General features: G+C 43.8%; 1 protein-coding gene across 1 annotated transcript in view; it reads left to right on the plus strand.

Annotated features, from left to right (window-relative positions):
- Positions 1–15,428, plus strand: part of ROR2 (receptor tyrosine kinase like orphan receptor 2) — a 285,132-nt gene that overhangs the window by 230,350 nt on the left and 39,354 nt on the right. The gene's annotated exons all lie outside the window — the stretch shown is intronic.

A 15,428-nucleotide genomic window follows, 5' to 3' on the forward strand; every position in this document is an offset into this window, starting at 1 on the left:
GTATTCTCTGGGTCTTGTTTACTCCATATCAAAGCAGCCAATTTGGTGCCTTCAAGCGATTCAAATCGTGTCCCTTTTCAATGTTCTTTGAGTTCAGGTGGTTGCTGGGTGAGGGGATTCTGAAGGGTAATATCAGGACTATTCGTTGTCTGAGGTAAGGTTTCCCAGCGAAGCTCTGGTACCTCTAAGAATAAGCAGTTGCTTTAGCTTGGGAGAAAAATTTCTTTAGCACAATTTTCCTGGCCTTTTCCCAACGAATGTGGTTTTCAATTTTCTTCAGACATCTTCCTAATAAGCCCCCAAGACCATCCTGTGTCCTTGAGACACCTGTCAAGATCCCCAAAACCAGTTGCCATAACCTTTTGAGCTGACCTTTCTGCCCTGGATGTAGCTGGCCCAGCAGGACCCCTGAAAGCCACCGTTTTTTATAGACCTTGTGGACTGGATCATACTGGTAAGGCCAAGACTCGTCCCTGGTTAAGATTCATTCACAAAACCATCCTCTCCCATTTGACCTTGTTTACAAGACTGATGGAAAGGTGAGCTCACTGAGCTCAGCATGCCCTGCTTTTGGCAACGCTCAAGCAGAAAGCTTACTGAGACCAAGGTGTTTGCATAAAACGTCCAGCGGTGTGCAATCCCAGCTTCAGTAGCTGTGATGTCGATGAGAGTTCTAGGTTCCTCCTCCACCAGCTCATTTATTGAGGATGGTGAGCTTCCCGCTCGTGGCTAATCTGTGATGCCTTCCTAGCCTTCTTTAAAATTCTTGAGCCGTCTAAAAACTTGTTTTAAGTTGGCTATTAATCCTGTAGACTTGTTGCAAAGCCACAGTGATTGGGATGTTGTACATCTGAGTTTTGTTAAAACGTTTATCTTAGCCCCTATGTCACAATTTTGTATTTAAATGGTACACAAACATCCTTTCTTTTGAAGGTCCCCTAATAAGACTATGATACTTACAGGATTGAAAATTTGTTTGCAGCATGTACTGACCCCAGAGACATGTTTCAGTAAGTATGTTTTATTTGGAACTTGAATAGCAATACTTTTGACTTAGCCTCTTCAATAGAAATCGAGCAGCTTCCCCATAAGCCTTTTAAAAATCTCACTGAAACAAATAATCGAAATAGAACTGATTCATCACAATAAGAAAAATTGCACAATTCTAAGAGCCTATATAAATATAAACATTAAGATCTAAATAAGAATTAAAGCCTCTCTTAACTCAATAAAAAGATTTTAAATCGAGACGAACCGTGATTTCTCAGTATTGTAGAGAGGGAAAAGTTAGACAAATATCTATTAGAATTTTACCTCTGCACCGAAACCTTATTTTCTCAATGGAGTTTGTTTGCATGATGATTCTAGATCTACTCGAGAAAAGTGTCCATTACATTGAAATAAAAATCTCCTGAAAGTAATACTTGGCCTTTCATACTTTGGTTATCAATAATTTTAAAATGTGATGTTGCTACAGCATCGGTACAGTGGCTGGGTGGAGTGGCACAGCAATTTCAGACATCAAAGGAACCTTGTTTATGGAGATGGAGTCGCCAGGAAAGGCCTTTCTGAGCAGGTGACTTTGTAGCAGACATTTGTCCCTTGAGAAACAACCACCGTGCATGGATGTAAGAGAAGATTTCCTTGCCATTGGACCGAGAGCATAGACTGCTTTCAGGACAGCAAGTGGGTCCTGCACCTCCTCCTCCTCCCAAGTGGGGCAGGACAGAGAGAATACGAGCTCCTGGGCGTGGGCTCCACCTCATCTGCCAGAGCAGCCCTGTGCACATGGGGTTTTCTTTCTCTCCTCTTGTTGCAGTGAAAACACACGTGCCAACACATTCTCCGATACAACAGTGTCTACACTATTAATGACTCTGGTTACATTTTTCATTTTGTACAACCATTATTAGATTCTTTTCACCATTATTACGCATAAATTAGTGCCCCTCAAGCAAGACCTTCCCTTCCCCTCCCTGTCACCCCTAGTAACTATTTTTATTTGATTTTTAATTTGAAGATCATTTAATTAGGGGCTCTTTCAGCTCTTATAACAATCCACACCTCAGTTGTATCAAGCACATTTGTACACATGTTGCCATCATTCTTTTCTAGACATTTACTTTCTGTGGAGCCCTTGGTATCAGCTCCTCTTTTATCCCTCCCTCCCCAACCCTCACCCTCGTGACCCCTAGCAGCTATTAGTACATTTGATTTCTGTAGAGTTGCTTATTTCTTCTGAGTGGAATCATACAGTCTTTATCTTTCTAGTCACGCTTTTACATCTGTGGGGTTTTCAAAGGCCGGCTTTTAGGAAGTAGATTTCTTTCAGTGTGCTTCTGTTGTTTTGTTTGCTGCTGAGTAGATAGCCGTGGAACCACCCTATAGGATTTCCAAGATGGTGATCTTTACAAGAACACATCACTACTCCCGCAGTACCCATGTGGCTTCAGCAACCTTTCTGTGAGCCACGGAACACCTTACCATCGTGCCAGCAGAACTTCGCTGTAGACTTAATTCTGATTTATAGTCATAATCATTGGGAAGCAGACCACCACGTCTTTCTCAACAGAGTAACGGGGAGGTTCAGACCTCTGCTTTGTAACTACGATGTCCCCAGGGCTCCTCTAAGTTGCCACTACATTCACTATTTGCATCAAAAGCCAACCTGTTTTTTCCTTGCTCATCTAAATTTCTTCCTGAAAGCTTAATTTTACTCATCTACCATGGAAGATAGTAAAAAGGGAAGCACTGGGCTGGTCCCTGCACCAAGCCTCATCCTGTTGCTGGTAGAGGGTCTGACGGATTTCCAGAGATGTGTTCCCAGGTGTGCGTGGTAGCTTATGGAAGCTCATGTGTCTATACTGACTTCCGTGGAGAATTCTTAGTGGGTTCAGAGGTTCTGTGTTTAAACCCCTGGGTCAACCTGATGATCGGTTACAGAGGGAAGCTGTTGCCCTGCATTGAAGAAGGTGTCTAGGTTCCTGTGCAGATTGGATTTAAGAACTATCACGAAAAGACACAAGTGATGAGGATCTATGTGTTTATGGTAATGAGAAAGTCTCCCCAGGTCTAGAAAACTTACAAGTTTATTACAGGAACAGACCCATTTACCATGTCTTGTCATATTCCTAAAAATACAAATTTTGTCTGTGTGGAAGACAAAAGTTCTGTATTTCAAAAAATGTTTATGCCAGTGATGGTGATGTCTCAAGTGTTATAATGGTGTATACTAATTGCATAAAGATGAATGCTGGGGGAGAGGGGAGCAGGGAGGGAGGGGGGAAATGAGGAGCTGATAGAAAATAGAAAGCAGATGTTTTGAGAATGATGATGGCTATGTATGAACAAATGTGCTTGACACAATAGATGTATGGATGGATTGTGATAAGAGTCGTATGAGCCCCTAAGAAAATGATTTTTTAAACCTATTTAAAAAAAGATGAATGCAAGCTGTCTCTCAAATGAGACACTCAAATAGATAAGAAAACCAGCTGTACCCTGATAACCCTGGGGCTGCTCTAAAGGCTTATGCTGTTCAGCTCTGAGACTGGGCAGCCGCGACACATTCCTCTCATTCCACTGCACCCTAGAGTGACTGCTTCTAGTGAAGAACCATGGACTTGCCCAAGGTCTTTAGAGGGACTGTCATTGAAATAAAGCTAAAAATTATACTCAAGCCTATGCCTAGGAGAGATAATTTTCACTTTATCCTAATAGGTCATTTGTTATTTTAAGTTGTAATTCACTTGCTATTTTGCACACCATATATATATGGCATCATGGGTTCTGCATTGGGCTGCTAACTACAAAATCAGTGGTTTGTTGGAAAAAGATAAAGCTAGGATAAAGATTTCAGTCTCAGATACATACCCAAAGGGACAGTTCTACTACATCTTCTTTTTTATGAGTGATTTTTTTTAATTTAAATCATTTTATTGGGGCTCATAGAACTCTTATCACAATCCATACATACATCAGATGTGTAAAGCACACTTACACATTCGTTGCCCTCATCATTCTCAAAATTCGCCTTCCGCTTGGGTTCCTGGAATCAGCTCATTTTCCTTTATTCCCTCCCAGTCCCTCACCGCTCTCCGCCCTCTCATGAACCCTTAATAACTTATAAATTATTCTTTTATCTTATCTTACACTGCCCAGCGACTCCCTTCACCCACTTTCCTGTTGCCCATCCCCCAGAAAGGAGGTTATATATAGATCCCCGAGATCGGTTCCCCCTTTCTAAACTCACCCCCCCTTCCCTCCAAGTATTGCCACTCTCACTCTTGGTCTTGAGGTGTTCGTCTGTCTTAGATTCCCTGTTTCCCGATCCCATCTGTAACGCTGTGTATCCTCTGGTCTAACCAGATTTGCAAGGTAGAATTGGGATCATGATACTTGGGGGGAGGAAGCGTGTAAGAACTAGAGGAAGGTTGTAAGTTTCATTGTTGCTACACTGAACCCTGAGTGATTCATCTCCTCCCCACTACCCCTCTGCAAAGGATGTCCAGTTGTCTACAGATAGACATTGGGTCCCCATCATGCGCTCCCCTCATTCATGATGATATGATTCCCCCCCACGCCACCCCCTGCCTTTGGTGCTTGAAACCTGGTCCCCTCAGCCCTTCATGATCACACATGTTGGTGTGCTGCTTCCATGTGGGCTTTGTTGCTTCTGGGCTAAATGGCCGCTTGTTTACTTTCAAGCCTCTTAAGTCCCAGACGATATATCTCTATAGCTGTGCACCATCAGCCTTCTTCTTCACCACACTTACTTATGCACACATTCGTCTTCAGCTTTTATGTGGGGAAGGTGATCACACAATGATGGTTTTTGTTCTTTGGTGTCTGCTACCTGATCCCTTCAACACCTCGTGTTCCTTTAGGCTTGTGTGTTTCTTCTCTGTGGGCTTTGTTACTTCTGAGCTAGGTGGCCGCTTGTTTGCCTTCAAGCCTTTAAGACCCCCGACACTATATCTTTTGATAGCCGGGCACCATCAGCTTTCTTCACATTTGCTTATGCACATGTCTGTCTTCAGCGATCATGTCAGGAAGGTGTGCATCATGAAATGACCGTTTAGCTGAGCAAGGTGCTCTTGTATTGAGGGAATGCGTGCGAGGAGGCCCAATGTCCACCTGCTACCTTACTACTAAACCTATAAATATATGCACATAGGTCTATTTCCCCCATAATCATATATATATTTACATATGTACATGTCTGTATTTAGGCTTCTCTGTATGCCCTTTGCCTCTATTTCCTATGCGTTCCTCCTGTCCCACTACCATGTGCAGTCTTCATTCTGGTTTCAGTAAATCCTCTCAGTTACCTTGCCCTTGGTCACTCCCTACCAGTCCTTCCATCCCCTCCCTCCACTGGTTTTGAACCACTCGTTGTTCCCTTGTCCCTGGGTTGGCCAACACCTGCTCCCTTCCCCTACCTCCCACACTCTCATGTTCCTCTGGGACCATTGGTCCCGTTATTTTCTTCTCACATGGTTTGTCCAGCCTGTCTTATCTAGGTGGACCTGCAGATATAGTAACATGTGCATAAAAATGCAGGTGGCTTTGACAGCACCAAAGTGGCACATAAGAACATGGCGTTGACGGCAGCAACACCAACAAGCTAACAAACAAAAAGCCACTGTCATACAAATTTAAAAGAAGAGAAAAAAAGAAAAACAAAACAAAACAAAAAAACAGCCCATAAAAAGCCTGTTATTACTTCAAGGTCTATTTGTTGAGCTTTAGGAGTGCTTTCTGGACCAGTCTGATGGGGTGCCACGTCCTGACCCCAAAGAACATCCTTTATACTCCCTCGGAACCTCCTTGCTCTGCTATCCCCCGCCACTCCATTGCATGTCCCCAGTGTTTTGCCTCTGTGTGGTGGGGTCAACTCAGTTGCATATCCCCCACTGTGTCTCAGGTGTTGTCCAGTGTAGGGCCATATGTCAGTGCAGGATGTCACATTTCGCCGTGGGGGCATATGGTCCTCTCTGTGCATTGGGCCCTTCGAGCTGGGCTATCGTCCTCTGGGTTTGGTGGGCCCAGGTGTGCTCTGCTCCGTTCTTCCTCCTTCCTTTGCTTCAGCTTCCTTCTGGGTGTGGTGTGGTAGGTCAGTTCCTTTCCCACACCAGACGATCTATTTTCATTTTCTGTGGTACTCCTGATCTATTTTCATTTTCTGTGGTACTCCCTTCAATGGTGGGGGTCAGGATAATTCTGGTTGGGGACAGCGTATGGTCCAGTCTCTTTATGGATTCCTTCATACTTTACGTTGCCCTCCTGGTTTGGTGTGTCATGGTGGGGTCCGTATGCATGTTCCAGTTCTGTGGGGACACAACCAATACTCTCCCCCGGGTGGGTCAGTGCCCTGTTCCCCCCATGCCATCTACTCGGTTTCTCCCCACCCCACTTCTCCCTCCACCTGCCTCTCTTCCCCTTCTTTATGTTGGGCTCTCATGTACCTCCCTAGGTGTGGCCTGCCCTCCTTCCAACTATCTATGCTTCCACTCTTTTATTGCAAGATAGGTGTTTATTCTTCTATTCCTGGCATGCTGATTGTACTTACCTCAGGGGACTCATGTTATACCTGTCCTTTTGAGTTTGGCTTACCACGCTAACATGATTCCTTCCAGCTCTTCCCACGTGTTTCATGTGATTGTCCATGCTTTTCAGTGCTACTTAGTACTCCGTTGTGTGTATGTGCCAGAGTTTACTAATCCACTCATCTATTGATGGAAATTTAGGTTGTTTCCAAGTCTTTGCTATTGTGAATTGTGCCGCAATAAACATTGGAGCACAGATGACTGGCCGTGTTTTATTTGTTGCTTCCACCGGGTATTTGCCCAATGGGGGGATGGCTGGGTCATAAGGTAGATCAATTTCCATTTTCTTCAAGTATCACCAGATCGCTTTCCACAGTGGCTGTACAAATCTGCACGACCACCAGCAGTGGAGGAGTGTTCCTACTTCGCCACAGCCCCTCCAACACTGTTGCTCTCTGATTTGCTGATTTGGGCTAGCCTCAGGGGTGTTAGGTGGTATCTCATGGTTGTTTTGATTTGCATTCCTCTTATGGCTAAGGACCTGGAACACTTTCTCATATGCATATTGGCCATATGGGTCTCCTCCCTAGTGAAAGTTCTTTTCAGTCCTTTTGCCCACTTCCTTAGGGGGTTAACTGTTTTCCTCTTTTTTCAGGTCATGATGGTGTTGTAGATTTTAGTAATGAGCCCTTTGTCTGATGTGTCATTACTAAAAATCTTCTCCCAATCTGTGGGTTGTTTTGTCACCCTCTTGGTGAAGTCTTTCAAGGTGCACAGGTGCTTTATTTTTATTAAATCCCATTTGTCGATTTTCAGTTCACCTGTGTGTATACCCCTCCCTATTGCAGTGAGCCTATGAGTTCTGTGGGCCAGTACTATGAGGTTAGTCCCAATTCCCTCATTGATAGTCCTAATGTTTTAGGGTTTAACTTCTAGGTATGTGATCTACATTGAGTTTATTCTTGTGCATGGGGTGAGGTAACCGTCTTGTTTCATCTTTCTACATGTGGCTATCCATTGTTTCCAGCACCACTTGTTAAAAAGGGCAGCCGCTTCCCACTTGATAGTTTGGGGACCCTTTTCAAAGATCAGTTGTCTATTTGCTGATGTTTTATTCTTGGGCTTTCTATTCTTTCCACTGGTCTGAGTGTCTGTCGTTGTGCCAGTACCACGGTGTTTTGACCACTGTAACTGTGTAATAGGCATTAAAATCGGTTAAGGCGTGTCCTCCAACTATATCCTTCTTGAAGAGTTCTCTGCTAATTCTGGGTTTCTTCCCTCTCCATATGAAATTGGTGTCAGTTTTCCAATTCTTTGAAGAAGGTTGATGGTATTTGAGTTGGTATAGCATTGAACTTGTAAAGTGCTTTAGGTAGGACTGTCATCTTTACTATGTTGAGCCTTCCAGTCCACAAGCAGGGGCTGTTCTTCCATTTGTGGAGGTCGCTTTTGTTTTCCTGTAATAGGGGCTTATACTTTTCCTTGTATAGATCTTTAGTATTTCTTGTTAAATATATTCCTAGGTATTTCAATTTGTTCTTAGCTACTGTGAAGGGTACTTCCTTTTTAATCCCTTCTTCCATGTTCCTGTCTGATTTGTATAGAAAACCTACTGACTTCTGTTTATTGATCTTGTATCCTGCTACTCTTCCATAGTCCTCTATCGCTGTAATTACTCCAGCTGTGGAGCTTTTGGGGTTTTCAATGTACAAGATCATGTCATCTGCAAATAGTGATAGTTTCACCTCCTCTTCTCCCACTTGGATCCCTTTGATGTCCTTCCACTGTCTTATGTCATTAGCAAGAGGCTCCAAAACGATATTGAATAGAAGTAGGGACAGGAGGCATCCTTGTCTTGTACCCTTTTTCAGTGGGATTGTTCTGGTCTTTTCTCCATTGACTATGATGTTGGCATTTGGTCTTTCATAAATAGCACTGAAGAATTTACCTTCCAATCCTATCGTCATGAGTGTCTTGATTAGGAATGGGTGTTGGGTGTTGTCAAGTGCTTTTTCTGCATCTATGGCTATTATCATATGATTTTTATCCTTTTTCTTCTTGATGTGATGTGTAATATTGATGGATTTTCAGATGTTAAACCATCCCTCCATACATCCCTGGAATGAATCCTACCTGGTCGTGGTGGATGATATGTTTTATATACTTTTGTATTCTATTGGCCAATATTTTGTTAAGGATTTTTGCATCTATGTTCATTAGAGATAGTGGTCTGTAATTCTCTATACCTGTGTGGCCTTTACCCTTAGGTATCAAAGTCATGCTGCCTTTGTTAAATGAGCTTGGGAGTTTGCCATCCTCTTCTATGTTATGGAATACTTTGTGGAGGATCAATGTCAACTGTTTCCTGAATGCTTGATAGAATTCTGCTGTGAAATGATCTGGTCCTGGGACTTTTTTTGTTGGTAGTTTTTTTATAACCCTCTCTATTTGTTCTTCCTCTATGGGTTTGTTGAGGTTCTTGATCTCTGTCTGAGATAATCTAGGGAGAGACTGTTTTTCCAAATATTTCTCCATGTCTTCCTTGTTTCTGAATTCATTAGAATTCAGACCTTCATAGTACTTTGTGATTATCCTTTTAATCTCATTGCGGCCTATTATTGCCCCTGATTCATCCCTTATCCTGGCAATTGATGTTTACTCCTTTCTATCCTTGGAAAGCTTTGCCAGAGGACTGTCAATTTTGTTAGTTCTTTCGTAGAACCAGCTTTTAGCTGCATTTATCTTTTGCATTGTTCTCTTGTCTTCGTACTGGTTTAACTCTGCCCTGATTTTTATTATTTCTTTTCTCTTGCTATTGGAGGGGTTGTTCTGCTGACTCTGTTCTAATTGTTGGAGGTTTTGTATTAACGCATCTATCATACACCTTTCTTCTTTTTTCATATTTGCTTTTAATGATATCAAGCTACCTCTGATAACTGCCTTCGTAGTGTCCCATAAGTTTTGATTCGTTGTACTCTCATTCTCGTTAGTTTCTAGAAACTTCCCAATATCCTCTTTGTTCTGGGCCTGTACCCATTCATGATCTTAGGAGATTGTTGTTCATTCTCCAATTGGTTGCCCTTGCTTTTTTGGACATCTTCTTATTTATCTCCAGCTTTATGGCATGGTGATCTGAGAAAGATGTCTGGATAATATCTATGTGCTTGAATTTACTCAGGCTGGACTTGTGTCCCAGCATGTGGTCTATTCTTGAAAAGACCCACGTGGAAATGAAAAGAACGTGAAACCCTTTGCTTTTGGAGGAAAGCTCTATAGATGTCTATCACGCCCTTTTGCCTAAATACATTGTTTTCACTCTGTGGCCTTTTTGCTGAGCTTCTTTCCCAGTGCTCTTTCTCTGATAGTGGAATGTTAAAGTCACCTACTATGATTGTTGATTCCGTGATTTATTTTTTTATCTTTTTAATAGTTTGTTTGATGAAATTCAACACACAATTATTAGGAGTGTAAATATTCAATATGCTAAGTGCTTCCTGGTTTACTGAACCTTTGAGCATTACATAGTGTCCCTCTTTGTCTCTGTATGGTTTGGATCTTGAGGTCCATTTTTTCAGAGAATAAGATGGCCACCTCTCCTTTTTTGGAGTTACAATTCGGTAAACTTTCTGCAAACCCTTTATTCTTAGCATATTCTTGTCTGTGTGCTTAAGATGTGTCTCTTGAAGGCAACAGATTTATGGATTTTGTTTTCTGAGCCAGTCCTCCAGCCTTTTTCTTTTAATGTGTGAATTGAGTCCATTGGAATTCAGAGTTATTATCACTATGTGTGGATTCATAGTTGTCATACCCTGTTTTGAGTTTTGGGTCTTTATCTATCTCACTTCATATCAGTGTGCTGTTTTCGAATGGAGAGTTTATATCTTGTCCCCTTTTGCATCTGATACCCTGTTGTCCTGGAAATTGTTGCTGGCATGTTGTTTTCGAGATGGAGATGGGCTATATGGTGGTCGCCTGTTTGTTCTTGGTGGAGGTTGATCCTCTGGCCATAGTGAGTCAGCCAGTATCTTCTGCAGGGTCGGATGTCTTGCAGCATATTCTTTGAGTCTTTCCTTGTCCTGGAAGACCCTTATCTCACCATTTTTCTTAATGGATAACTTGGCAGGGTACAAGATTCTGGGGGAGGTGTTTTTGTCTTTCAGCTTTTGGAAGATGTTGCTGCAGTCTCTCCTCCTCTTCATGGTATCTGATGATAGGTCTGAGCTTATTCTTACCTGTGTTCCTTTATATTTGAAATGTCTTCCTTTCTCTTGCTGCTTGTAAAATTTTATCCTTTTCCTCTAAGTTGGATATTTTTACTATTATATGTCTTGACGTGTTCTTGGGATTTAGTCTCGCTGGTGTCCTTTCTGCTTCCTATATGAGTGCCTGGTTCTCCATTGTTAGGATGAGAAAGTTTTCTTCCAGAAATTCATTTGCTATCTTGGCTGTCGACTCGTTTGTTGTGTTGTGGTCCAATAGACTAATTGTTCAATATAATTCCTCTTCATAGCATCTGTCATTGATCTCAGGCTATATTCTGTTTCTTAAATTTTCCTATCTGACTCTCTTTTTCACTTGCTTGGGTCTGTTTGAGTGTCCTCAAGATCACTGATACGATTCTCTGCCTCCTCAAGCCTAATCGTAAATTCTGTGACCTTCTGTGTGGCTTCTGCTACCTTCTCTGTTAGCTCCTGCAGTTGCATTTGGTGGGTGGATTTCATCCCCTCTATTGTGGACTTCATCTCCTCTATCATTGCATCCTTTTTCTGGGTTGCTTCACTCGGCTCTTGTATTACTGCGAGCAGACTTCTGAAGATTTCCTTCTGTGGCAGATCTGTATGTTTTTTATTTCTATGAGAGACGTTATCTCGGCTACTATGTTTTGTCTGGGTTTTTTGTTGTTGTGAATAATGTGTTCTGTTGATTTTTCCTTGATCTTTTCATAGGCCCCATGCTTCTGGGAGGCCAAGGTAACCTTATGTGTTACTGTTAATGATTATTTCAGGCGACTGCCTATGACCTAATATAAGGATGGGCCAGTCTGCTGTGTAGGCAGAGTTCCCTAAGGCTTTGTGACCTGCAGTGGTGAGATGTTTCAACAACTGGAGTGGGGGCTGGAGTCTCAGTGATTGCTGTCAGGATGCTTTGACCTGGTTTCTCAGGGTACCCTTAGCAGCCCTTTTTTTGTTTAGTAATAAAAAAGAATTTGGGGCAGAAAAAGAAAAATGGAGAGAGAGAGAATAAGAAGGAGAAGCTATAAAGAGGAGAGAAAAGAAGTGATAATAGTAGAACTGGAAGGAGAAGAAAAATGAGATAGAAGGAAACCTATAGAAAAGGGGCAGAAGAGAAGTGCTAGCAATAATGAAAAATGGAGGAAGAAAGAAGAGAGAAAAGACAACACAGAAAGTAAAAGAAATAAAAGAGAAAAACCAGCATGAGATAAAAGATGTATATGTATAAATTTTCCCCCTTTTCCCTCTAAGTTCTAATGATGCCTAATCTAAGACGGAGATGGGTGAGGCCTCGCTGTCCCGGGACGTGGTGCTGATCTGGGCTCCGGAGCTGGGCTTATGTGGGGGGGAAAATGCTCTTCAGATCAGCAAGCCCTCCCAGGTCCCTGCAGACCTGTAGTGGTGAGCCTGTGGGCAGAGGTTACACAGGCGGGAGCAGCCCCCCAAGGGCGGGCTTCCTGCACCAGCCGGAAAATGCTGGGGCTGCAAAGGGTGCTGAGAGAGGCCCAGGCCCAGCGCCCGCCTCCTATGTTGGCTGAGAAGGGCTGGGGAAGGCTTAGACGCTGGCACTGGGGACCCTGTAAGGCCCCTCGGTGGTGAGAGACAGTTGGGGCACACAGACAGCTCCAGTGGCTACCGCAAAGCCGTGTTCTAGGCTCCCTAGCAGGTGAGGACATTTATTGCTTAATCCACCAGCCCTGTGAGTAGCGCAGGCTCCACAGCGACGTGGTCCGAGCTAAATTGGACAGCGGTGGCTCTGGCGGTAAACAGCAGGCAATGGTGCTTGTCCTCCTCCCAGGAAGGAATGTGTCACAGCAGGCTCAGAGCTCGGAGCCACCTGCCGCTGGGATCCCCGCAGCGAACCGTGGAGGGCAACGCCACTCCCGCAGGAGTGCAGGACCCTGTCGCTCGTGCTCCCAGTAGGCAGGGGCACCCACTCTTGCGCCTGGCGCTGTTGGCGCTGGAAGGGGTGCCCTCAGTAGGCAGGCTTAGCGCCCCGGGCTGCAGGCATCGGTCTCTGTGGTGATGCAGACCAGCCTGAAGTGGCTCTGGCGGAAAGGCAGTATTGGGGGTAGCGGTGGGATGGGCTCTGGGGCGGCTCACATGAGCGGGAAGTGCTCAGCCCAGGTTCCCAGACTGGGAGTGGAGCAGGCGCTAAGCTGGTAGGGGTGGGTGGCCGGGCAAACGGAGTGCCTGTGGAGAGGTCCCAGGAAGCAATGAGGGTGGATGGTCCCCCGTGGGGGTCGCCAGGCAGCCCCCGGCGGCCTGCAGGTCAGTTACCTGGACCTTGGATGAATGAGGGAGGGACGCGGCTCAAGGGCAGATCGCTGCCACGTGGGGAGAGTGGAACCGTGGGAAAGGGAAGTTTCTCTCCTAGTGGGGTCCTGCGGCTGCTGCGCCTGTCTCGGCAGGGCAGGCAAGCGAATCGGGGTCCCGGTCTGGGGATGGAGTGGGGCTGTAGCTAGTCGCAGCCTAGATGGCGGCAGCCTAGTGACCAGAGATGTCCCACGAATTGGGTCCTGTATCGCCAAGGCCCCTGCTCAGGACAAATGCTGGGGTGGGAGTGGGGTGCTGTCCCTGGGGAATATTTCATTCACCAGACTCGTACCACTCACCTGGACACCAAACCTACTTTGTTCGGAAGAGCTCTCAGGGTATGCGGGGCCCCAGAATCTATCTCTACTATGTCTTATAGCATGACCGGGAGTCAGAATAGGCTTGATGGCAGTGATTTTACTTGCGTTTTGGACTGAAGACTTGGTGTCATGAAGAAACATTGCTATGAAAGAAAGAGAGAGAGAGAGAGAGAGAGAGAGAGAGAGAGAGAGAGAGAGAGAGAGAGAGAGAGAGAGAGAGAAAGAAAGAAAGAAAGAAAGAAAGATTGCTATACTTTGAAGAGTTTACATGTTAAATAACTGGGAAATGGACTTTGGTCAGAACATTGTAAAACAATGTATCCTTCATAATCTGCACTTGCACAGTCTAGATTGTATCAAAATAACCGTTTTGATGAAGTTTGTGTTCATTAAATATATAAAACTGCTCTGCTTTTATACAGATGATTCAGGAATGTCACACCTTCCAATATTGCACTATATAGTTGACTCCATGAAACCCTTACATTAAAAATGGCACCTCTTTGAACCCTTCTTCTCAATTGCTGAGACTGCCCACCATCAACATTACAATTTTCTTACCAGATTTGTGTCATCCCCAAGAATTGCCTTCTGTGATTTCATTAAGTGCAATAAGAATAGAGTTAATTGGCACTTTGTTATACTCACCCTCTGGCACATTCGCTGAAGACAAAGCGGGTGCATTAGCAAATGTGGTGAAGAAAGATGCCTGGCTATTAAAAGATATAGCATCTGGGGTCTTAAAGACTTGAAGATAAACAAGCAGCCATCCAGCAGTGAAGCACCAAGCCCACGTGGAAGAACACACCAGCTGGTGCGATCATGAGGTGTCATCAGGACCAGGTAACAGGCATCAGAAGACCCATAACAAACAAACAAGCAAAAGCATTTTGTTGAGAACAAGGGGGGGCAGAGCAGAGACCCAAACCCATCTGTAGACACTGGATTATCCCCCGCAGAGGGGTGTCAGGGAAGGGAAGAGTCAACCAGGATGCAGTAAACACTGATAGAACGAACACACAGTATTTCTCTGGTTCCTTGAGGCTTCCTCACTCCCCACTATCATGACCCCGGTGCTGTTTCTCACTTTGTGCTAGACTGGAACATGTACACAGGTATAGATAAGAGCTAAAAGCTCATGATACATAGAATCCAGGAACAGGAATTGGAATAACAATAAGAGAAGGATAGGGATAAAGAGAAGAGAAAAGAGAAGAAAGGGGGAATTGATCACAATGATCGACACATAACCACACACTACCTCCAGGGGGAAAAACACCAGAAACCATGAGGGAAAGGAAGACAGCGGTCAGTGTGAGATATGAAAATAATAATACTTGATTATTATTATCAAGGGGTCATGAAGGGGGGAGGGAGGGAAAAAAGGAGCTGAAACCAATGGCTCAATAGAAAGTAAATGTCTAAAGGAACGATGGCAACTTATGTACAAATATGCCTGATAAAATTGATATATAGATTGTAATAAGAGTTGTAGGAACCCCCAATAAAATGATCTTTTTAATAACAAATTTAAAAGAAAAAATGAAGTTTTAATCCTTAAAAAAGAGGAATGAGAAGTGTGCAAAAAATTAAAATAAAAATTTTAAATAATAGAGTTAATGAGGATGGATTCATGGTAGAATCTGATATTAATAATCTCTCCAGAGTGATAGCTACTGGCCATCCTTTGGGAAAGGAAACTATCCCTTCAACTTGAAATTGACTGCCTCTCGCCCTCTGGAAATGCCTCCTCCCACCCAACAGGTAGAGATGGCTACTGAGAGTCCATCATAAGCCCTATAAACTTGTCAATTAAATCAGTAATCACAGATATAATTTCATTTAAGATAAAAGAAAGGGAGACACCCAGAAAGTGAGGCAGAAGGCATGTACTTTGTCAAGTCATTTTCAGATTGCTCTAGCACTGTTGTTGGAAGTAAGATCATCTCCCGGGGATTGATGTTCTTGTCTGTGTAGTGTCAGATTTCCTTACCGGCTATAGAAGGTCAGTT

This window comes from Tenrec ecaudatus, chromosome 5 (assembly GCF_050624435.1).
Source record: "Tenrec ecaudatus isolate mTenEca1 chromosome 5, mTenEca1.hap1, whole genome shotgun sequence".
Taxonomy (NCBI): Eukaryota; Metazoa; Chordata; class Mammalia; order Afrosoricida; family Tenrecidae; genus Tenrec; species Tenrec ecaudatus.